This window comes from Natator depressus, chromosome 3 (genome assembly GCF_965152275.1).
Source record: "Natator depressus isolate rNatDep1 chromosome 3, rNatDep2.hap1, whole genome shotgun sequence".
Lineage (NCBI taxonomy): Eukaryota > Metazoa > Chordata > Testudines > Cheloniidae > Natator > Natator depressus.
Window position 1 is genome coordinate 68,700,184 of NC_134236.1, and position 25,803 is coordinate 68,725,986.

General features: G+C 45.2%; 1 long non-coding RNA gene across 1 annotated transcript in view; it reads left to right on the forward strand.

Annotated features, from left to right (window-relative positions):
• LOC141983899 (uncharacterized) overlaps nucleotides 1-25,371 on the forward strand; it is a 75,686-nt gene extending 50,315 nt beyond the window's left edge. Inside the window, exons 2-3 of the long non-coding RNA XR_012638562.1 lie at nucleotides 20,866-20,893; nucleotides 24,925-25,371. This is a non-coding gene — a long non-coding RNA (uncharacterized LOC141983899). The remainder of the gene's footprint in view (nucleotides 1-20,865; nucleotides 20,894-24,924) is intronic.
• The last annotated feature ends 432 nt before the right edge of the window (nucleotides 25,372-25,803 follow it).

Below are 25,803 nucleotides of genomic sequence, written 5' to 3' on the forward strand. Positions count from 1 at the left end.
ACCTTTGTGCCTCCTCCATTAAAGGGATGGCTAGGAACCAGGTCAGCCTCAGGCATGAGCTACAGGGCTGCTTCAACTCTTGGCTGCCTGTATTCTCAAAGGTCTCTTCTTGCAGCCAAGAATAGCTGTAGCTGTGCAGTGGGGGCTTTAAGGGAATTCCATGTAGCTGTCATGCTGGCTCTATGCCACCTGGGGAATCCCCCCACGTTTGTCAGCTGCTACCTATTCTCTCCATATCTTTTCCCATTTGTGGTCCTTAGTTAAAGATAATCACAGAAATACCCTAAAAACGAGAAACGTGCACCACAGAGAAGTACCAATCCAGTCTATCCTCGGAGCTGTCTCTGCATTTCTCAGTCATGTTTTTGTCCACTGCCTGTGTGGTGTGCATGGGTGAAATACCAGCTTATAGTTCAGTAAAACCTTGGTTCAGAATTTTCCTTGTATAGCTTAAGTCACCAGTTCAAATCCAACCTCAAGCCCCAGTTGCATCAGACACCCTTCCTGGCTGCAATTGCCTTCAGAAACCCCAAAGAAAGCGGTCCATGGAAGAGATCCCTGGGGCTGGAAAGGGAAAATGTGCATCTCCTCCCCCTGCCACTCCTGTTCCTGACTGCAGATTTCCCACTCCTCCTCCCAAACGCACTCATTCTTCATCCCTTCCATTGCATAGGGTGACCTATACAGGGCTGGAGGAAGAAACAGTGCTGCCAAGGTCGCTGATCCACCTGCAGCCCTATGGGAGAAGATCAGGGTGTGAAGTTCTCCTCTGTGCACAGATCTGGGGCGGCCCAAGCTGGCAACTGTTCTTACGGCCATTGTGGCTGCTTTAAAAACTTGTTTTGCTTTCAGATAACCTTTAAAAAAATAACATTGAATTTCTAAAGGTTCTAAAATTGCTTGGATTCTCTTATCTCACAGAGGGAATGAAAAGCAACCATGCAGCTGACTTAGCTGCCGCCACTTTAACTGCAATGGCTTTGTTTTGGTTTCAGAGAGCTTCTCGCAGCATACACACAATACTCAAAATAATAATGGTTTTTTGAAATTCCTGAAGCTTTTTAAAATGGCCGCCTTTCACAGAGGGCATAAAAAATGGTACCCCTTGCACACATTTGGAAATCACTGCTGTCAGTCAGAAAGAAACAAATTAATACTGCTACAATTTTCCTGATGGATACTTGGCTGAGACGGGTTTTAAGAGTTTTTGGCACTTTCTTGAATAGTCTGTTTTGTGATGAGTTAATTTTGCTCTATCACAACAGTTCAGTACCAAGAAGCTGACAGAATTTCTATCTCCTGAAATGACAAATATCCCACAAAATCTATTTTGTTGCTGTTTTAATTGTGAGCAGGTTCATTAAGTGCCTCTATCCAGCTTCCAGCACTGGGCAATACCCAGTCTTCGAGGATAATGAGGAAATGCATAACAAAACAAACAAAAACTTGCACAAACAAATGGACCTAGCAAATTGCGTTATAATACAGTACAAGGGGGAGAGTTTATTTCTGATAGCTATGCTAATTACTTTGTATTGAGAAGCATCAGGATGTATTTATATACAACATCAACGTAATTTTGGTTACAAATTTATCCAGTCCTTTTTACAGTCCATCTTCAGTACTGGTTCTAATGACCTCTTGCAGCAGTTTATTCCAGGCTAAATGCATGCTCTGTGCAGAATTATTTCCTTTTATTTGCTCTACATTTTCCTACTGTTAATTTAATCAGGTGTCTTCCTCTTTCTTGTCTCCCCCGTTGCTCATCCTTATGGCCGGTAAAAATTTAAAAGTGGTGGGGCCATGGCCCTCTGGCTCCCCCTGTTCCAGTGCCCCTGGTTCAGATACACCCTTGCCCAGGCTAGATTAAGGCATACGCACAATCAGCATGTTGCCTAGGGCTCCTGCTTCCAGAATCTTTTGAAGATGTCAGAATCTATGGTATCATTGCAAATAATTGTTTCTAATCCCCATGGTTATAAACAAGGTTAACCCATAGGTTCATGTATTATAAGGCCAGAAGGGACCGCTGTAATCATCTACTCTGCTCTTCTGTATAACTTCAGGACTTTGCTGAAATAATTCCTGTTTGAACTAGAATATTTAGAGCCTTACTTCCAGTCTGATTTTCTTTAGCTTCACCTTCGAGCCGTGGGCTCTTGCTATACCTTTGTCTGCCAGATTGAAGAGCCCTCTGTTATCCTATTTCTGTCCCCTGCGTAGGACAGATTGTGACCAAGTCACCCTTAACCTTTGTTAAACTAAAAAGACTGAGCTCCTTGAGGCTATCACTATAAGGTACATTTTCCAATCGTTCTTGTGGCTCTTCTCTGGACCCTTTCCAGTTTATTAACATCCTACTTGAATTGTGGACACCAGAACTGGACACAGTGTTCCAGCAGTGGTCATGCCAGTGCCAAATACTCCTACTCAGTATTTCCCCTGTTTATGTATCCAAGAATTGCATCACCACTTTTGGCCACAGCGTTGCACTGGGAGCTCATGTTCAGCTGATTATCCAACATGACTCCCAAGTCACTTCTTCCCATCCAGAGTCCCCCATCATATAGGTATGACTGACATTCTTTCTTCCTAGATGTATAACTTTACATGTGACTGGATTAAAAGGCATATTTTTTGCTTGCATCCAGTTTACAAAGCAATCTAGATTGCTCTGTATCAGAGACCTTTCCTCTTCTTTATTTATCACTCCTCCAATGTTTGTCTCCTCTGCAAACTTTGTCAGTGATATTATGTTTTCTTCCAGGTCATTGATAAAACTGCTAAATAGCACAGGGCCAAGAACCCATCCTTGTGAAACACACCCACTTGATGATGATCATAGGTTGCAATTACATTTTGAGACCTGTCATTTATCCAGTTTTTAATCCATTTGATGTGTGCCATGTTAATTTTGTATTGTTCTAGTTCTTTAATCAAAATATTATGTGGTACCAAGTCAAATGTCTTACAGAAGTCTAAGTGTATTACATCAAATTACAGAGGCAGTGATGGCTGCATGAATGTACAGAGATCCTCCATGAGATGGAGGAGCAGCTGCCATTAGAGCAGAGGGGAAACTGCTTAGCAATATGCCCACCATTGGCCAGGCCTGTTCCAGACTGTTTGGGAGTGCTTGCTGGTTGGGGGTCTTGGATGTCTCACTGAGCTCTATGGGATTGGTTTCCTCTTTGTGCACCACATGGCTCCATTCTTTGCCTCTGCTGTTTAGGCCACACAGGTGGGAATGAAAAGGAGAAAAGGTGAGCCAAACTCCATCCACTCATGGCAGCAAAAGGAGACACCACTCACAGCAGATTGTGCATATCTGTGGTCTTTTCTCTCCTTCCTTCTGTGCTTTTATATCAGCGACAGGATTTTAATGATGTCGATTATTAAATTACCATAATTGGGCATCTGAGCTAATGTATTGAAATGGCTGGGGAAATGTACACCTCTCTGCTCTTGTTTCAGGCTTTCTGCAGATTCAGGCAGGAACTGCTGTAGCGGCTTATACTTAGTTTTCTCCACAACCATAAGGGCCAGCATTTCAGCTTCTGGAGAACAAGGCTGCAGCCTAAATAAATACATTAATTAACAGCACAGGGTCCCTCACCTGCTACAACCCAGCAGAGTTTGAGCCCTGCAATCAAGGGGAAAGACTTCAGCTAGAGGCTGGGTGAAAAGGTGAAGATGAACAGGCTCTTGAGAGAGCTCTGACCCAGCAAAGGAACTTCACAATCCATTTGGACTCTTGTTTGGGACTTTGTTACCCTGGAGGGGGAGGACTTTGAAGTGTGGCTGGAGAGCTAAACTAATAGCTGAGAGGGGGAAAACCAGAGACCTGGGTGCATTCAGACAGGGGACAAGGTAAGACACCCTCCCCCCCCACACACTCATAGCTAGATAAATAAACACGCACTTATAGAATTGTGTGTGTGTGTGTGATTTAGTGAAGCTAATCACTTATCATTCAAGCCACTCCTCACAGCGCTATTTTCTCAGTGGCAATAAGAACTCGAAACAGGAAACCCTGATGATTTAACAGTGGGGGGCGGAGAAGAAACAAGGTCAGAAGTTCTCCTGTAGCTGTGTTCCAGAGTGTAGACACACACTTCTTTTTCCTTTAAAATCCAAGCAAGTACTTAGATATTTTAAAATGTGGCATTAGCTGTCCCAGACCCTTGCCCCATCTACCTGAATGCATAAGGTATGTAACTAAGGAAAGAAAGTATGCTGCAGATGTGTTGGTCTGGAAGGACTCTTGATACATTCACATGATATGGATTTGCTCCTAAGTAGTCCTCCACTATAAAGGAGTAGTAGTATTTATCAAAGAGAGAGAAAAATACCAAAGCAACCACTGGCGCATCTGTGCTGACACGTTGAACCTCTCTGAAGTGCTGTTTAAATGGGCCATGATGACAGCACTTATGTACTCTAAAAGGGATTGTATTGAGGCGCTGGAAAAAAACAAGCTGTTGAAATGAAGATGACTGGTCGCTGTTCTGACTGCAACTGCATCATTCGAAAGCATAATATACTCAAAGATGATTAAACCAAGGAATCATAACTATTGGTGGAACCAATTTTATTAACACCGAAGAGGAATGCACAGTGTTGTACAAGTGAGAGGAATCTTTATGTTTCTTGTAATGGAGATTACAACCTTAATGATCATTATACTACGAAAACTGTCCACTAATATGAGAGCAAGTCTTGGGGGTCAGAGTAAATGCTTCTTGCTTTGTATTACATGCATTTATGTCTTCATTTACTACACCAATTCTCTCATTATTTCCTCATTATCTGCTATTCATGAGCTTAATTCCTTTGGCCGACACTCCCATCCTCCTTATTAATGGACAATCGATATTACATCACCTTATTCGCTGCAGTTCCTCATACATGATGAGATGCATTTGAGTAGGTTCCTTTGGGACTTATTTTCCAGCTCGCCTGTGCCTGAATCCATAAGGAAATGAGACTGCTATGCAAAATACCTAAATACGACTGGAGTGCAACCTAGGCAACATTAGCACAGTGCCTTAACTAATCTTTATGTGAGATGATGCCTGTAAGGAAACCATATGCTGCTATTTGTGCTCGCAGACAAGAGTAATAAACAATAAAGGAGGAAACAAGTAACAAATTAACTGAGACCATCCCGAAATTAAAAGGCTCACTTCTGATATATCATTGAGGATCGTGGGGGATATAATATATGGTGTTTATAGTAGTTCAGTGCGGAAGGAGGAAGAAAACGTGATGTCTTACACTGAAAACAACAGGGCGAGTTCTGCTCTCAGTTACACTGGTATAAATCTGGAGTAAGTCCACGGAAGTAATCGAGCTGCTTTGTACTTATATTAGTGTAGCAGAGCAAAATCCATCCCCACAGGCTTAAAAAATGGAGTCTTCCAGAAAACAAACAGTAATATTGATCATCAAGCAGGGACTCCGAATAGCCTCAATGCAGCAGCAGCAGCACCAATAATTGCCTTAGTTCCGTAAATACATGTTGGTGTAGTGACATGATAGTTCTCCTAGCTCTGGTCCTTGCAGATATGTTATGGTAAATTGATATCGTGATTAAACTCCAGTAATTTATTATAGATATACTGCACTCTTGTTTTCTGGTCTTTCACATACCGCAGGTTGGTAGGCAGGATTGCTGGATGAAAGAGAGACCTTCTACCTTGCAGAAATTTATCTTCAACTGATTCCAGATTAAAAACTGACCTCTATAAATATTTTGTTTTGCTCGGTTTTTCATTTGATTTCCTGAGTCAGTACTCCTCACCTTCCCTCTCCCTCTCGCTAGCCGGTGTCTCGTGCTCCCGGGCTGTGTGACAGAAGAAAGCTATCTAATTGAAATCTAATAAAAGCCTCCTACATGATTTGGGACTGCGTAGGAGAGGGAGATTTTTTAAAACAAACTTTATTGCTATGGTGTATGGGTAGCTTAATAGGATTTTCTTCTTTGTGAATCTGAGTTTTCAATAAAACAACAAAGATTAAGGAAGGATGCAAAGATTTTATTTATTTTGGGGTCCAAGGACTCCAGCCCTGTACGTATGTTCTTCCTCACCCTGCATCGTCTCAAGAAAGGGCACATGCCAACGGAGATCTCATACCTTAGAATTAAAGTCAGGTTGCAGGTCTTTCGTTCATTTATTTAAGGCCACCATTTCCCCTTCCCCACACGTCACTCCACCTGCAATTCTACCTCTACCCATCTTTCCTACCCCAAATTTCTTTCAACAGTAATAACAGTTTTACTTATAATCCTCCAAGTCTATGGTTCTTCTTTCCAGAGAGTGGCAAAGAGGAGTGTCAGAGTGATGCAGACTAGACCATGATCACGGTACCTCTGCTGCACTGCATTACCAGAGGAGCTATGGGAACAGCCTTGATGAAAAACCAGGGCCACTCAGTTGAAAAGAGCCGGGAGAGACTCTTAGTAAATGATTTTTGTGATCCTTCAGTGTTCTTTAGGGCAACATATGTTCTTCCTAAATATATGCCCTAAAACAGGCAACACGAGACCAGAAGCCCATGTAAAAGATAAGCGACGATTTGTAGTATATGATACGGGTTCGTAGTCCATCGCTGATGATGATGACGATCTTGTCACAGTTCTCATCTATGGCCAAGCATATGACTCTGAAGTCCAAACCCTGATGCTCAGAGTCAGCCGCACTGAGGGCATGGGAAGTCTGTATTTATGATGTTTGATGATGCAGCTCTGTGGTGCCTTTCACGTGCAGCCTGGAGATTAATTTGTCGATCCTGCTCAAACCTGTTACATGCTGATCTTGTCAGAGACCACCAGTGAGTCCTGTTCTGAGCCATTTGCTCAAGTTCTTTGGGACTGATGCCAGTCCATTGAAGATTGCTCTTCAGATTACCTTTGAAGCGCTTACATATACAACCCTGCTTTTTTTTGCTCTGACTCAGCTCCCCATACAAGATCTGTTCTGGGAGACAGTGGTCTTCCATTCTGATGACATGTCCGGTCCACCTAAGTTGTGCTCTCAATAACATTTCCTCAATATTGGTTGTGTTTGCTCTCTCAAGGACCTTAATATTGGTCACTCTGTCCTGCCAGAGAATGCTCATTATTGAACAGAGGGAGCACATGTGAAATTGCTCAAGCTGTTTAATTTGACATCTATAAAGATGGTAGAACCACTGCACTGTAGATCTTCAATTTGGTGGAGAGATGAATGTTGTGTTGGTTAAGGACTTTTGTTTGGAGTTGGCCAAGGGCCGTGCTGACTTTACTAATTCTGGAGGAGATTTCCTTATCAAGGAAACAGTCACATGAGATGGTGCTGCCCAAATACTTGGAACTGATCCACATTTTTCATCTGTGTGCCTTGGAGGAAGATGGCTGGCGCTGGTGCATTGGAATGAGGTGCTGGTTGGAACAAGACCTCTGTCTTCCCGAGACTGAGGGGAGGCCGAAGAGCTGGGATGCTTCAGCTTATCTATGGGCCATCAAGGCACAGCCATCTGCAAAAAGTGCCTTGATGAGAAGTCTCTCCAGTGTCTTGGTCTTAGCATTAAGTCTTCGAAGATCAAAGAGGGAGCCATCGAGTCAGTAGTGGATGTATATCCCCTGATCAAGTCCCTTGTGGCATGGCTGAGGACACAGGCAACAAACAAGTTGAACAGCACTGGAGCAAGTACGCAGCCTTGCTTCACTCCATTCGCGATTTCAAACATGTTAGAAAAGTCACCACTGGGGAGCACTTGTACTGTCATGTGGTCATGGAACAGACGGATGATATGTATGAACCTTCTTGGGCAGCCCAGTTTATGCAGACTTGTCCATAGATCAGAGGTGGGCAAACTATGGCCCGCGGGCCACATCCAGCCTGCGGGACCATCCTGCCTGGCCCCTGAGCTCCCGGCCAGGGAGGCTCGCCCCCCGCCCCTCCTTAGCGACGCCGGCAGTGCAGCTTGCACCCGCCCACCTCCCAGGCTTTCCAATAAGCCTGTCCTGCCGCTCTGAGTGGCCTGGTAAGTGGGCAGGGAGAGGAGGGGTTGGATAAGGGGCAGGAGGTCCTGGGGGGCAGTCAGGGGACAGGGGGCGGTTGGATGGTGTGGAGGTTCGGGGAAGGGGGCAGTCAGGAGACAAGGAGCAGGGGGGGTTGGCTAGGGAGTGGTGTCCCGGGAGCTCGGGGAGTCCTGGGAGGGGGTGGGACAGGGAGCAGGTGGGGTTGGATGGGGGGAGCCCTGGGGGAGGGCTCCCAGGAGGGGGCGGTCAGGGGACAAGGAGTGGGGCGGAGTTGGATGGGTCAGAGATCCCAGGGGGGCCTGTCAGGGGGCAGGGATGTGGTTAGGGGTCAGGACAGTCGGGGACGGGGAGCGGGGGTAGGGGGGTTGGATAGGGGGTGGGGTCCTGGGGGGGCAGTTAGGGGCATGGGGTCCTGGGAGGGGGCGGTCAGTGGACAAGGAGCAGGGGGGTTGGATGGGTTGGAGGTTCTGAGGGGGGCAGTCAGGGGGTGGGAAGTGGGAGGAGGCAGATGGGGGCAGAGGCCAGGCTGTTTGCAGAGGCACAGCCTTCCCTACCCGGCCCTCCATACTGTTTTGCAACCCCGATATGGCCCTCCGGCCAAAAAGTTTGCCCACCCCTGCCATAGATCCTTTCTGTTAACCCTATCAAAAGCATTGGTCAAATCAATGAAAACTGCATACAGGTCCATGTTCTGCTCTACACATTTTTCCTGGACCTGTCTTATGACAAAGATCATGTTCATAGTACTACAACCTGGTCTGAAACCACACTGCGCTTCTGGCAGATTCTCCTCAGATATGTTTGCAATGAGTCTGTTCAATAGAATGTGAGCTAGTATTTTCCCTGCTGTACAGAGGAAAGCAATGCCTCTAGTTTCTGCAGTCAGCTTTGCTGCCTTTGTTTTTGAACAGTGATATAGTACTAGCATCTTTGAAGTCTTGTGGCATTTCTTCTTCCTCCCAAATGCTACTCAAGATGTCATGAAACACCTCAATGGCCCTGGGGTCTGCTACTTTATACAAAAACAACGAGGAATATTTGTGGCACCTTAGAGACTAACAAATTTATTTGGGCATAAGCTTTAGTGGGCTAAAACCCACTTCATCAGATGCATGGAGTGGAAAATACAGTAGGAAGATATATAAACATAGTACATGAAAAGATGGGAGTTTCCTTACCAATTCTAACGAGACAATTCAATTAAAGTGGGCTATTATCAACAGGAGGAGAAATCACTTTTGTAGTGGTAATCAGGGTGGCCCATTTCAAACAGTTGACAAGAAGGTGTGAATAACAGTCGGGGGAAAATTAGCATGGGGAAATTAGTTTTTAGTTCCCCTACTTTATACAGTTCTTCTGGAATACCATCCTTTCCGGAGGCTTTGCCAGAGTTCAGTTGTTTGATGGCTTTCATAACTTCCTCAACTGATGGAGGGACATTGAGATAATCTTTGATGGGTTTCTCGGGTAAATGACCAAGGACATGCTGATTGACTGTGGATGGTCTATTGAGTAGACTACTGAAGTGTTCAGCCCATCTCTGTATAATGGTATAGTATAGTATAATAAACAAGTAAGAGCAGAAAGGGCTTTCGAACATAGATTCTGAAGACTAAATTTTAAATCATGGGAAAGAAAAACAGGTGTTGGGCTCAAGGAGGAACAGCATAGTCATACAAACATCACTACATGGAAACCGAAACAACATCTCCTACTGTATACAAAAGTAGGAAATCTGGAAGACCATTCAAAAGTGACCCATGGTCTTGAATTGCAAGTCTGTCTTTGGATTTCATCTTTGTTTTAGGCTCTCCATTGGATCCAGGCCTGGTTGTGTGCTGGTATATCATAGGGCAGAGGAAAGGAGATGTAAGATAATGATATAAATACTCGGTTTTAAAATAAAATTATGTAGATTAATCAAAACTAGAGAGACTTGCAAGGAACTTCAGATGGGTCTTACCAAACAGAATATCGACCCTGCAATCAGAGGTGCGACGGCAGCACTTGTAGACATACACAAGTTAGCTTTGACTAGCTAGCTCGAATAAAGGTAGCAGGAAGCCGGAGCAGCCTGGGCAGGGCCATGCGCAGCACAACCCCTGCTGGGATTCTGGGTATGTGCTCAGGCAACTAACCTATGCCGCCGCAGCTTCTCTGCTCTTCTTCGTCAAGCTAGTTAGATCAAAGCTAGCTCAGGTAGGTCTTCACCTGCTGCACTCACTCCTCCGCCTGCAAATATGGTGGCAAATGAAATTTGTCGCAAAGTACAAGGTGATGCACAAGAGAAGAAACAAATTAATTGTAATCGCCTTGGGGGGAAAAAAGACCTAGGTGTCATTGTGGACAGCTTATTATTTAAAAAAAAAAAAAAGGAAACAAGATGGTGAGTGGTATAATGAACAGCAATACTGGATAATAGGGATTCCATTATATAAGTGGATGGTATATGCTGCCCTTGAATATTGTGCCCATTTCTGATCACCCTATCCGAAAAACAAAATAACAAAAGTAGAAAAGGTTCAAAGCAGAGCCATACAAATGGACGAGGCATGTAAAGCATCCCATAGAAAGAGAGGCTGAAAAGATTAGGGTGATTTAGTTTAGAAAGGCGATGCCAGGACAGAGGGGAAAACAAAGAAAAATGATTGTTTAGAGGAGGACGTATGGGAGCTCTTATTTGCCCTTTCTTAAGCTATGGTACAAGAACTAGGGGCACTTAAGGAAATTAAGAGGCAAAAAATCTAAAACTGATGAATAGACATTCTTTTTACACAGCACATAACTGACCTGTGGAACTCATTGCCACAATATATCATTGACTCCAAGAGCTTAGTAGCATTAAAACAAAAAGTAGACACTTACATGACTAATGAGAATATAGGAGAGACAAGGTGGGTGAGGTAATATCTTTTAGTGGACCACATGAGTGGATGAGAGAGACAAGCTTTTCAGCTGATACAGAGCTCTTCTTCAGGTCTTCTTCAACACTGCATGCACTAATGCAGTTATGTTAGCAATGTTAAACATTTATAAGGAAGAATATAAACCCTTCGGCTTTAGAACATAAAACAACCACTAACTGGCTGGAGTTAGGAAATAGGCATGTTATTGTATAATTATCTATTATGGAGGTTTTACACCTTCCTCTGAGGCATCTGGCCATTGTCACTGAAAGGATACTGGATTAGGTCACCTCTGGTTTGGTCTGGCAATTTCTCTCTTCTTAATGTTTTCTGAATTGAGCTAAAAGCCTCTCTCTGCCTCCTGCCTGCAGCAGCAAATCCCTGAGTCCTGTCCCTGCCACCATGCAGAGGCTAGGATTCACACCATCTGCCCAGCTCCCAACACCTAGGCGCTCCCCCTTCACAGAGGAACCACATCAATTCTGTTGCTTGGGGAGCCTCTGCACCTGCAGAGGAAGCTGTTTGTGTTTGGCCAGGATGAATACATCACTGATTAAGAAGTGTCAGAAAACATTTGGGTGAACGGCTGCAAGCTTGTATAGACTTAATGAAACTTGAGTGAAATGAGGCTACTGCTGCTCTTAGCCCCGCCTCTGCCAATACTGGATCAATATGGATTTTTCAAGCGACATCCTCAAATCTGTGCCTTGTGTGTCATGAAGCCGCTGTGATGACTCAGGCACAGGGATGGAGCAGCACCAGTCTTTGTAACAGAACACTGCTGATGTTGCCTTGTGCTGCCTCCTGGAAAGCTTTGCTGTGAATGAATGCTGTAAGAGTACCGCCTTCTTAGAAATTGCTTGCGTTGTCCCTCAAGTAATATTTCTGATGAGCTCTAAAGCCCCAGGGCTCAATTCTTCTGCTGATGTAACCTAGACTACAGCCTGCAGGGAGTTGAAGGACTGCAGAGAGTGGCTGTGCAGTGGTGTTAGCCACCTGCTCCTTTGGGGGCAGGTTGTACAGCCCCGCACTGGCTGGTGCTGGCCAGGGAATGCATTGATTCAAGGCTGCTTAGCCCCAGTCTGAATGTAAAGTTGCCCATTCTGGTGGTAAGCCTGGGAAAGGTGGCAGTGGTAGCACTGTATTTCCTCTCTTGGGATGTTTGTCTCCTCAAAGCAGCTGCCCCAACAGACCCAGAGACCCTGGGCCCATTGGGGTGAATCTGGAACCTAATGTGCAAAGCACAAGTGAGACTTGGAGATAGATAGAATTTGTCCAGGTGTTAGGGCACTAGCTTGGTACTCAGGAGAGCGAGGTTCCCTTCCCTACTCTGCCACATACTTCCTGTGTGATCTTGGGTCAGTCACTTCATCTCTGTTTCTCAGTTCACCATCTGTAAAACGGAGATGATGATAGGAGTAGTTCCTCCAAGGGGTGTGGAGATGAGAAATACATCAGAGTGGGAGGTGCTCAGATAGTACAATGATGGGGGTCACGCAAGTACCTAACATAACTACATAAGACAGATTTGGCCCAGAACTGGATAAACTAAAACTGGCTTACTGATGTGTGGTCAGTCGTGAGCAGTTCAGTGCCTGATCCTCTAAACCCTTCCTCACGCAAGGGATGCATTGGGTCCAATTTTTCAACTTTTAGTCATAACAAGTAGCACTTACATCTGTGAGTTGTTCCCTTGACTACAATGAGGCAACTTAGGTGAGTAAGGGCTAGTGTTTAAAGGATCAGGCCCTTAATTTGCAGCATTGCTCATATTTCAACTATGAACTGGGTAGCTTTCTGCTGTAGAAGAATTTGGACACGGCCCACAGCGTTGCAGCATTCTGCTAAAGCAATGAATGATTCATTGCTGGTTGTGACAAGAAAGCCTCTGGCTTGTCCACACTTGGAAATTTACTGAAATCACTATAGTTATTTCAGTAAATTTCCAAGTGTAGACAAGCCCTAAGCTTTCCAGTGTCAGCAGAGACACAGCTGGTAATCTAGACACCAGACAGCCACATTCTGTTTGTGCTGAAATATATGAAGGGCATTTGAAAACTAAACTTTTTTTTTAAAATACAATGATTCAGAATCATGAAAACTCATTTCACCTCTGAGATAGGGGAAGCACAATGAGGGTGACATTATGTTTCAAGAGTCCAGACAGCAGGTGATCCTTGGAATTTCTGAAAATCATAGTGAGCCATATGGAGATCACTAAGAAAGAAGAAACAACTGTCTATCAAGTCAATTCCCCTACCTAGGTAGTTTTATTTTAGCAAATTACTAAACTGTGATGGGGGGGGAGGAATGTGTGTCAAAAATACTTGTAGTCAGAACATAACCAGTAGGCCTGGCATGAAAGATTTTTTACAAGACCCAGAAACCTAAATGAGTGGCCACAGTACACCAGATTATAAACAACCAGGTCCTGGACAGAACAGCAATCACCCAAGAGAACTTGTTTTCAAATCCAATTTATGATACAACAGTTTCAGCAAATAACATGCCATTGGGGCATCTGCGCCCACTACTGTTTTAGGATGCCCTATTTTCCCTGGCTCCTGAAGCCTTCCCCTGACATCAGAGCAGCTGGCAGAAGAAGATTTAATCGCACACTCAGCAGTAGCAGGATGGCTGTGGAATGTGTACTTGGTTGGCTGAAGGCAAGATGGAGCTGCCTGCAAAACTGTCTGGATGCTAATCTGGCCAATGCACTCCCCACACTGGAAAGCCATCTGCTTGATCCCCTCCTCCTCCAGCCTCTTGGAGGTCCTCTTGTACAGGTGCTGATTTTGGGTGATCTCCCAAAATCATGCTCCTTCCTGCACTCACATCAGAGGGCAACGACAACCCTGGTATCATCCTCTGGCCAGCTAGCAGCACACTGGGATGACATTTTCTCGCAATTGTTTGGCTGAGCTGTGCAGAAATGGAGCAGGCTGCATGGAATGACAGCGTAAATGACCAGGTATGTGCAAACCAGCAGGTAGCTTCTCAGGCACAGGAGGTGCGTGGGGAAAATACAGTCTTGGAGAATTATGGGATGGCATCATTGGACTATTAGGGTATGGCTACGCTGCAGCTGGGAATGTACCTCCCAGCTCAGGTGGACACACTGGCACTAGCTTAGCTTGAACTAGCAATCTAAAAATAGCACTGTGGCCACTGTGACGCGGGCAGTGCCTCAGGCCAGCCACCCCAGTCCAAGCCTGCCTGGCGCCCTGGTCTAAGCTCAGTTAGCTAGCTCAAACCTCTGCTGGTGCTGCAACGTCCTCAACGTCAAGTCTGTTTACCTGGTCCTGGAGGCATAATACCAGCTGCACTGTAGGCTTACCCTTAAAACCTGAGCACTATAACCAGGCTTCAGCTGTAACCTCGCTCCAAAGTAGGTGGGTTAGAACCTGCCTTTAAGCAAAACCCAGGACCAAACCTATAATCCCAGCTGGGCAAGCAAACCCAGGTTCAAGGGTTTAGTGTGTGGATGGTAGGGGAGTTCGGGCTAAAACCCAGGTAAGAGCCCAGGTTAACTCTCGGAGAACTAGAGGATTCATGACATCACAAGACACCGAAGGTTGAAAGGAAAGAGACCTGATTAATTCAGAGGGGAGTTATTTTTAATCTGATTGTTTAAACTCTGCAAGAAAAACTCTTTTGTTAAAAGAAAAGGAGGACTTGTGACACCTTAGAGACTAACAAATTTATTTGAGCATAAGCTTTCATGAGCTACAGCATCCGATGAAGTGAGTAACAAATAAATTAGTTAGTCTCTAAGGTGCCACAAGTCCTCCTGTTCTTTTTGCGGATACAGACTAACAGGGCTGCTACTCTGAAATTTGTCTTTTGTTAAAAGCACCTCTCCCTTTTTTGGCTAGGGCTGAGAGGGTTCCCATTCCAAGATCTGTCCTCAAAGGGAACCCTCTAGAAAAAGAGGGAAGACCCAGTATGGTGTTCCTGATATTTGTAAGGTAAAAATGAGCAGCAAATAACAAGACAAAGTAAATCCTTTCAGTCTTCATTATTGACAATAAGAGAGCAAACAGGGGCACACACTCAATTTCTTCCCCTTTTTAGGTCACCTTTAAAAAACTATAGCTGTTGGCAATAACGGTGCTAGTTCCACCCTTTGGGTTCTATCCCTTTCCATGAAGCTGGAATCTCAGAACCAACTATGACTGGGAAAGGAACCAATTTTATGAGCCATTTTATTATCTGTCCAATAGACTTTGATGTCTGGCTTTAAAAATATCTCTCTGGGCTAATATATGCAGTAATGACAGTTTAGGCTCTTAATGGATAAACAAAACAAACTGCAATGCACAGACAGGGTTTACACTGTCTGCTAACAGTTCATTTCAAGGTGTTGTAAACTGACATTAAGATCTATGCATATTGCTGAAGAAAGTGTAACTGGGAAAGTGACCTGAACATCTCACATGGATCTGCCCTCAGACAAGTGCATTCTGGCAAAATATTAATGTTTATACTCAGGCCTGGGGTCATTTTTCAGACTCAAGGGATGATGTGAGGACAGGACAGTCCTGGGTGTCAGGAATCAGGGCCTGGAGCACTGCCAGTCTCTGGGCAACCTAAAGAGTGCAGCTGATTGGTAGGAAGAGTTAGCAGACCAGCCCTTAAGCCCAGCTGCAGTTGTTCAGTGGCTGATGAAAGTGTTTGCCCAGAGTTGTGATAGCCCCTGCCCCTGCCTTGCCTCACTCCTGGTAACCTGGCTCTGACTCTTGGCTCTGATTCTGGACTTCTGACTTTGGCTCTAACCCTTTGCTCTGGCATCTGGCCTATGACTCTGGCTCTAACCCTGGGCTTCTATTTCTGGCAACTGACTCCTGCTCTAACAACAGGAGGCCTGACTCCTTCTCTGAGCACCAGGTATGACTGCCTACATCCTGGTCTCTGACACTGGGAGAGAAAGACTCCCAAGATTGAGGGGCATAGAATTCTTAAATAAACAGGAAAAGATACATGTTCTACAGTGGAACATAATACATGCTGATCTCAATGAAACACAACATCGTATTCAGATCAAAACTCCCCCAGGTGGAAGCTGTTCCTTGAACCCAAGTGGTTTGGCTGATGGAGTTCACGTAGCTGGCTCCCTAAACCCTTCCAACAACATTTTGTCCCCAAGCACAATCCTAGCGCATTAGTGCAGTACTGACTCAGAGTGTCAATGACTCTCAGCTTCACTTTCCAGAAACCCTAATTACGTTCAGTCTCAATCACTGTGGGAGAACTGATGAGCTTCCCTGCAGGAAGTGGCACGACTATACACTATTTTAAAAAAGGAATGCACTGGGTCTACAAAATGAGGGTGAAGGTCAGTCCTGGTCTCAACAGGTGCAACCCTATCGACTTTGGAACACGAAGACTGAAATCGGTCCTGAGACTTTAACACCAGAAGGAAATTGGAGACCATTTTTATCACAATAGAATTCCTGATATGCGCTAGGGTCTCAAGAGGCAACAGTTCAAGTTATAAGGAGACTGTAACTTCTCCACTATATGAAGGCTATGATGCTATTATTTTCAAGGGCTATATTTCAATTGATTGGCTGCATTTTATATATGAGCTACATATAATTATGGTAAGAGGGTAATTCAAAGAGATAGAACGAGAGACATTTCACCGATAGAGTATAAAGAACTGAGATTTAACTTCTTATGTATGTGTTCATTCCGGGAGTTTGAATTAATGAAGCTACTGTTTTTATAATCATCACTATTCTCTGCGTACCCTCCTTCAAAATTCTGCATTCCCTGGAAAACTGATGCTGCCTCATGAATAGGCAATTAGATGTTTCCCTCTTCCAGACTTCAGGAGGAGGAGGATGCCCTGTGGGATGGCTCCTCACTTCTGGAAAATGTAAACTTGTAAACATGAATTGTACATTTTATTCTTCATAACACTCTTTAAGTAGGAATAACTTTAAGATAATATAAGACACATTTCCCTGCAGAGGCCTAGAAAAGAGATGTGCACAGGTCTGGTGCTAGAGTTTTTAACAGTTGTCAGGGATCTGGTCAAACTGGAGAAATGATCTGAAGTAAATGGAATGAATTTCAATAAGGATAAATATAAAGTACTCCACAATCAGGAACAATCAGTTGCACATACACAAAATGGGAAATGACTGCAAAGGAAGGTGTACTGCAGAAAGGGATCTGGGGGTCACAGTGGATCACAAGCTAAATATGAGTCAACACTGTAATACTGTTGCAAAAAAAAAGCGACCATCATTTTGGGATATTGTAATGGTCCCTCACTCTCCTGTGCAGAGGGAGGCCACTCAGTCTGGTCCCATCTGGCCAGGACCAGAGTCCGCAGGATAGTCAAGAGCCCACAATAGGGCTGGGCGACCAACAGCCACGGTCAGGCTTTAGCTCAAGCTCAAGCTGCTAGCCCTTAAACAGAGTCTATAACTGACCTGGGGCCTGGGCTTGAGGATGCTCAGGCAGCCAGCAACAAAACAGTCTCAGGGCTGGCTTTAGCCTGGGTGGAGATCAGGCAGAAAGCAAACAAACAATCTACAAGGGGGCTGGTAAGGGAGGCTCCTTCTCCAGCACAGGAGCTTCTCAGGGAAGTGTAGGGAGTTGGCCACCCCGGGGCCGGGGGGTGTGTGTGTGGGGGGGAACGGGCTGGCAGGGGGACGCGGGCCCACCCTATTCCACTGCGTCCCAGCCCAGAGCCCTGGTAGGGGCAGGTGCCCCTGCATCGGTGGGGACCAGCTGCAACACTCCAACTGAGCCACAGTCGATTGCACTGGGGATGTCCCTGGGCTATCTCCTGCCTCCCCGAGGTTTGGTACTTGTGGCCTCCAGGCCTCTTCCGGTTCCTCGGGGTACACCACGGCAGGCACTCCAGTCCAGTCCCCATTAGCATCTGGGAACTGGGAACAACCAGGCATAGGTTCCCCTCTGGGATGCTGCAGAACAGGCAAAGGGTCCTTCTCCTCTGCAGGTTCTCCCCCAACTGTGCCACAGGGCCTGCCTTTTATACTTCTGGCCACGCCCTGGTACTTCCGGTGAGGGGGACGGGATGATATAGGCTCTGCCCTCCAGGCGGAGCGTAATGGTCCCTCGCTCTCCTGTGGGGAGGGACGCCACTCAGCTTCACTACAGATGTATTTGCAGGAGTGTGAGAACATAAGAGCAGCCATACTGGGTCAGACCAAAGGCCCATCTAGCCCAGTATCCTGTTGTAAGCAAGACACAAGAAATAATTCTTCCGCTGTACTCCACGCTGATTAGGCCTCAACTGGAGTATTGTGTCCAGTTCTGTGCCCCGCATTTCAGGAAAGATGTGGACAAATTGGATAAAGTCTAGAGAAGAGCAACAAAAATGATTAAAGGTCTAGAAAACATGACCTATGAGGGAAGATTGAAAAATCTGGATTTGTTTAGTCTGGAGAAGAGGAGACTGAGAGGGGAAATGATAACAGTTTTCAAGTACATAATAGTTTGTTACAAGGAGGAGGGAGAAAAATTGTTCTCATTCACCTCTGAGGATAGGACAAGAAGCAATGGGCTTAAATTGCAGCAAGGGCGGTTTAGGTTGGACATTAGGAAAAACTTCCTAACTGTTAGGGTAGTTAAGCACTGGAATAAATTGCCTAGGGAGGTTGTGGAATCTCCATCATTGGAGATTTTAAAGAGCAGGTTAAACAAACACCTGTCAGGGATGGTCTAGATAATAGTTAGTCCTGCCATGAGAGCACGGAACTGGACTAGATGACCTCTCAAGGTCACTTCCAGTCCTACGATTCTATGATTTATCAGATATGAGTGGAAAACTTTTTAATGAGATCTCAAGGAAATCTTGGTAGTGCACTCAAAGTCATCAGCTAATGGCTAAACCAGAGAGTAGGGTGGAGAATTGACTGTCCCAGCTGGAGAGATATAATGGTGATGAGTATGGTCTGAAAGACTACATAGATATGAATGGGTTTCACTGCAGTTCATACGCTAGATACTGCACCTGGATGCTGCAGTGGTAGGTGTTAGAAATGCTGCAGATGGATGAGTCAACAGAACAGTAGCAGCAAAGCAGTTTAAAACAATTCTAGACAATAAACCAAGATCCAGGGCTATAAGACAATTGTTGTTCCTACATTCCTCTATGGATGTGAAACCTAGGTGACCTATCGACAGCACCTCAAGAGTATGGATAGGTATCACCAACAATGCCTTCGGAAGATCCTTCATGTCAAGTGGCCAGATCGTTGCAGTAAAGCCAGCATCCTCACTGCAGCCAATGTCACCAGCATTGAAGCAATGATATTCATGCACCAACTTCACTGGGCTGGACATTGTGTGTGGATGCCAGACTCGCACTTCCCAAAACAAGTCCTCTACTCTCAGTTCACCCATGGTCAGAAATTCCACGGTGGTCAGAGGAAATGCTACAAAGACACACTGAAAGCATATCTTAAGAAAACTGAACATCACAAGCTGGGAGGAGCAAGCCACTGTTATCAATGGGGCCATATTCTCCATCAGGCAGTGGCCTGCTTCGAGGAGAAGTGCCTTGTCCTTGAAGCTGAAAAGAGAGAGAGAAGGAAGAAAAAAGAAAGAACATTCTCCCAGCAGACAGCTGGCCTGCCATGAAATGTCTTTACCTACTGCGGGCGGATTTGCAGTTCCAGGATTGGATTCCTAAGTCTTCTCAGGACCCATATGTAATTCTGTGGTAGAGATCATCCTTGAATTGAGGGATCACCAATCATCAATCATCAGACAATAATACTTTATTGGTGTGGCAAGAGAGAATCCTCAGGTATGTGGTCAGAGATAGTGATTCGCAGGAAAGTCCTCAGTGTCAGGATGAAAAGGTGGGTTAGTGTGTAAACATCACTGCTGTTTCGGAAAAAGAAAATATTTCCTAAGGGAGATAACTACGAGACCCTGAGCTTTGTACTGGGCTACTGTGCAAAACTGATGTGGTGAGCAACCTTAGGATGGGCTTTGGCATCTGTGTTTTGTGACAAAGTTCCTCCTCTACCTTGGTGGGTCTTGCACTTATTGGCAGATTTGCTTGCCTTGGAGCTTCACAGCAGCCCTCAGCTTGGCCGTTTTTCTGAACCCACAGTCCAGGTCGACTCCTCCTGTGTCTGACCAGGAGTTGGGAGGTTTGGGGGAACCCGGGCCCGCCCTCTACTCCGGGTTCCAGCCCAGGGCCCTGTGGAATGCAGCTGTTTAGAGTGCCTCCTGGAACAGCTGTGCGACAGCTACAACTCCCTGGGCTACTTCCCCATGGCCTCCTCCCAACACCTTCTTTATTCTCACCATAGGATCTTCCTCTTGGTATCTGATAATGCTTGTACTCCTCAGTCCTCCAACAGTCCGCGTTCTCACTCTCAGCTCCTAGTAACTCTTGCTCCCAGCTCCTCACCCACGCACCACAAACTGAAGTGAACTCCTTTTTAAACCCAGGTGTCCTGATTAGCTTGCCTTAATTGAGTATAGCAGCTTCTTGATTGGCTGCAGGTGTTCTAATCAGCCTGTCTGTCTTAATTGTCTCCAGAAGGTTCCTGATTGTTCTGGAACCTTCCCTGTTATCTTACCCAGGGAAAAGGGACCTACTTAACCTGGGGCTAATATATCTGCCTTCTATTACTCTCCTGTCGCCATCTGGCCCAACCCTGTCACAGTTTACACAGGTTATCCAGCAGACTGAACCCGCTATTTGGAATAAAGGCCATGGGGGAGGAGCATACATTTGCCTCAACTCGGGGCTCTGCCCTACCTATCCAGACTTTTCCTGCATGGCGCCTGATTACTCAGGCTTTGTGTGGGTGCAGTGAATGGCACTGTAAGAGGTATTATGTCCCTCGGCTGGATTTTTTAATTCATGTTTTCAAACTCACCAGTTAATGAATGTGTGGGAACATCTTTTTTTCTTTTCTTTTTTGTTTGTAGGAGCTGATATGTACCTGGAGACTTGAATGTAAGTTGTCTTGAAGAACTAGTAACTGGATATTAAAGTTGTTGTTTTGTGGTATTAGCAGTTGCAGAGTTTATTTTAATTTCAGGCTGACATTTTCTGTAGTTCAACCTATGGCTTGGTATTTTTTTATTTCATTTTTTTTGGCCTTAGGAACAATCACCTGTCCCTGTATGTTCTGTTTATGTATTTCTCCTTCCATCCTGTATGAAGCAATGTTTCTGTTAAAAATAAAAAGTTAGATGGTGGTACATGTATATCTGAATTGTAAGAATGCTGAAGGGGGGTTTGTAACCCAGTTAACCGTTAAAATACATTTAATGGGCCTTTTACCTCCTAAGACTGATTTACGCTTTGTTCTAGACTTAATTTAATTGCCATATTGAATCAATTATCTGCAAATATAAAGGGCATGAAGACTCCCATTAAGAGAGAAAAAATGATAGAATTGCATGAAATGCGAGCAGATGTTATTTTCTTCCAAGAAATTCATTTAAATTAGTTGTATAAAAAACCTGCAGAGAGGATCGAGGAACCAAGCCTATACTTTCTCTAGGAAAATCAATTTGTAGCAGTTGTGATCAGGAAATGCACAGCATACTAAAATGTGTACAAAATGTAGTTTTGATGGTAAAATACCATTTAAAAAAAATGAGGTAAAGTTACCCATTGATGGGGGCCAGATAGAAACCTCTGCTCTGAACTCCGAGTTCAGTTGCTGTGTGAAGCACTCAGTCATTGCTTTATCAGCAAGCCTGTATTTCCATGGCAGATTCCCCACCCCACATCCCGGACAACTACCATAAACTCTTGTTGTCATCCATGAAGATATAGTCTATGATAGGCTTTGTTGTGATGTAGCCAAAGTTGAAGTGAATATTCATTGTGATCCAATTTCCACCCCCCCAATACTTATCTAATCTTCAAACTCAGTGTACGTCTGGGATTTCTGAAATGGATTGTGCTTTAGTGGCAAGCCCAGAGAAGTGGTAAATCTATTCACACACTTATGTGGTTCCTGTCACACAGTATCTGTGCACCTCACAAATATGAATTTATCTTTGCAATTAAACAAAAATAATGAGGAAACTGGTTAGAAAATATGATAAAAGAATTGGGAATGGGAGAAAACAATCTAAGTGAAGCACAGGAGCAAATTCTGTTTCCTTCCACATCATTCTCTCTTGTAATTTCTTCCCAGTTTTAATTATCAAAGGTGAGAAGGTGAATGAGAGAGGGCGGGTGGGGGGTGTGTGTGGCTTGGCTAAGGAAAGGGAGATGGAGGAATGAGTACTACTTTCTCTCTTTCTGTTCCAGCCACCAAAGCCCTCCTGTACACAGTCCCCTGCTCCCTATCAAATCCATCTCCTGTGCCACAACTCCCTCCTGCATGACAAATGTTCCCCAGCTTCTCACTTGGAAAACCTGCCCCCCCGCGGCACATGCTGTTGCATCAGAAGTGACACATGCTCCAGGAACCACTTCTCTCATCACGAAAGCAGACTTCTTAGAAATTCTTCCTTCCCTTCCTGCAGATCATTTTCCTGGCCTCTTATCATTACACACAAGCCCAGCCCCATAAACCAAACCATGGCAGCGTAACAGTTCCGTCTTAGGAGGTGCACCTCTCAGGGAATTAGAAACAACAGATTTCTTGCAGTTTAACAACAACTGAGAGATTCCTCCTCTAATCCTGCGAGAAACCAAAAATTATTCTCAGCATGCAAAGAAGGAGCTAGCCCAGAATAATTGCCTTCCTTTTAAATGTAACCCTTCTGCCCGTCAGAGTTGGCAGCAACAAGGGCCGGGTTCAGTATCTAGGGGTTCCGTTCCAATAACACAATGCAAAACCGGCTCGAACCCCCACCCAGTGACCTGGGACAAATATATACCACCCCCCCGGGTGCTTCTAAGAGGCAATACTTCTCCTCTCGCAAGCACAGAGTCTGAGTGTAGCAAAAGCCTTTTAATAAGAGAGAGAAACAATGTGGCATTATGTTGGGAAAACACCACCAACAGGATTCATAACACAACCCATGAGCAAAAACCCACCCCAAGCAAACTGGGGCATGTCCTTTCCCTTTGGTTCTTGAGTCCAGCAACCCAAAAGTCACCCAAGGTCCCAAAGTCCAGCAACCCAAACATCTCTGTCTCTGTCCTTGGTGAGTCCAGAGTTCAAAAGTTCATCTGCAGAGTTTTAACTCCCCCAGCCTGTGTGGAAATGGGCAGGGGGAGTAAAGGGGCACCTTACATGCTCCGATGGCCCCGCCTCTCTATGGGTTTCTGCTGCTGCCTTCACCGCCAGCTGCTCCTCTCTGGTAGCCATCCTGCGAGCCACTCTGCCAGCTGCTCCTCTCCAGTAGCCGTCCTGCAAGCCACTCATCAATATATCTTCAGGCTCCCTGCTACTTAACACAGTACTCAGTGATTTCAGCTCATAGTAGGGGAGCCCCAGCGCTGCGGCACCATTGGCCCAAAGTGAATTCAGCTCTGCAATCTGTAACCAGACTCCTAATAGAATCAAAATTAGCTCTGCTATTCCACAGTGGAGAGAGAAGGCAGTGCAGTTAGCACTTAGGGCCCATACCACAAAGTACAAATGCCTGTCCGCAGCCTCTCTCCAGTCACTGAGTTTTGGAACCCATCTCCCTGGCCTATCGAGTGCTATTTCGTTGATGGCGAGTGCCTCCATCATAACAAAAAGCCAAGTACGGTTCCACTGTCCTTGATTCACATAATCAGGATAATAACATTTTATTCTTTCTGCCCCAATAACAGAGAAACTGGGGATCCCACAGCAGCCAAAGTGACCATCTAGGCGGGGTGGGTGTGCCTATGCAAATGAGATCAGCCCCTGAAGTTCTTTTCCACAACCCGCCACAACTTACCACCAGATGTCAGGGTAGAGCTCATCCTGACTCTGCTTACATCAATACAATGCAGAATTCAGTCCCAGGAAGCCACAACTGCACCATTAGAAACACAATCCATACAACCCCCCCAAGAAATAGCAGAACAGAACAGACAGAAATAACACCCGCTATTAAATGAACAATGCATACAGTAGTGTAAATTAGTGTAAATTATAGTACCATAGACTTCAACAGAGCTTTTCAGATTTACACCAACTGAGGAGCTGGTCCTTAAACTTTTAAAAGTGGATTCTGGTTTTCGTATTTCGATGCCTGTAAAGGCAGGTTTCTTTTGGTACCATGAATCCCACTGTAAAGGCCTCAGCGGAAAGAAATTAGTAACATTTGAAAAGCCTACAAATCATCAAACTGCTTTTCTATAGATCAGGCTGTAGCAATCTTGGGTCCTGATATCTTATGCACTTGTGTGTCTCTGGAAAGGAGGGACTCGCAGTTCTCCAGCTGTATAAACCCTGTGTTTCTAGCCAAGGCAGGTGAGGAGAGCTCACACCTTTAAAACTGGCACTGGTGCAGGAGTACACGAATCAGTTTGTGGGCTCTGTGTCAATCAACCCTGCTCTTACAAGATCCAGGACCCCCCAGGCATGGGGGCGGGGGAGGGAGGGAAGACAGAATGCGCACCCTCCTCCCAGCAACCAGTGGTAAATCTGCAAGGAAAGGGACTGTGGAAATATTAATGGAGCCTCAGGCCTCTGTTAGTTTTTCTGCAGGTTTCTGTCTGGTTGCTGGAGGATGAGGTGCATTCCCCTGGCCTGTCCCCGTACACCTGCAGAGGAGTCCCGGATCCGAGAACAGCTGGGGTTACTGACCTGAGGTTGAGAAATTCCTCCTGAATTCCCCCAGTAAATTCATAGAAAAGGAAACGGCAGCCTGAGGCTTTATGAACAGTTCTGCAGCCTTCTTCCTCGCTGGAGCTCCCGTGAAACCCTGGCAACATGGCAGTCCAGGGGAGCTGTGCTAGCAGGGAGCCGGAGGCAACCGCAGTAATTGCTGAAGCCCAGTCAGAAGCACAGGGTCTCTGGGAGGAAGGCCCCTGTGAGTCTACGGTATCCTTCTACATCTGAATGGCATTCGGGGGCCTGACATTTACCCATTCCACAGGAAGTGAGGAGGGAATTTCACATCCAAATGGAATGGTTTGGAAGAAACCATTTGAGGGGAACCTCACAGCAATTTCCTAACTTTACAGCCTCTTCCCGTGGATTTTTCTATGTGGAGGATGATTTCTCTCACTCACTCTCCCCAGCTGAGATTTGCTGAGCTGACGGAGCAACGCAAGAATTCACTGTGACACAGAGTAATAAGGAGTCTGTCAATCCAACCTCCTGGAAATGCAACTTCTGCTATTTTTGTACTTACTGCTCAGCATTAGAGGAAGAGGACTGAGTACGTTGAATATCATTCAACTCCCATTAAGGTAGTGGTTGGCAGACTGTACCTTGTCAACCCTGATATTCTGAAAGTACAATGGACCATCCCGAAACACTTCAGCCCTTCACGATATGTAAGACACTGGCTTGCTGAAGGTTGTTGTGTAGCAGCAGTAACATACAAAGTGAGAAGAGGTAAGAGAGGCAGTTTCTGTGTTAAAAAAGTGATGTACTGTCATGACTCTGGGTGGAATTATTTGATATAATGAGAAATTCTGAGTTGTCATTTATGTGTCCAAAATGTTTAACCGTGGCCTGTGAAAATAGCTTTAGAATTTAACAGACGTTCAAATAGTGTTTATCGTATGTGAAAATGAAGGTAAAAGCCTTGCCTCGTATTGGAAGGAGATAACCTCAGTCCTGCAGTCCCTTACATCAACATCTCATTCCTCAGTGGCACATTCCCCTTGTTCACACTCTTAACACTGAAGCATTCATTTGCAGTCCAAGCCCAGCAAGAAGCAGCAGTCTCAGTAATGGAGATCTTTAATCATAAGGAGTATGCAATAGATAGATTCAAGGATTTGGGATGGAGTCCCAAAAACGCTTT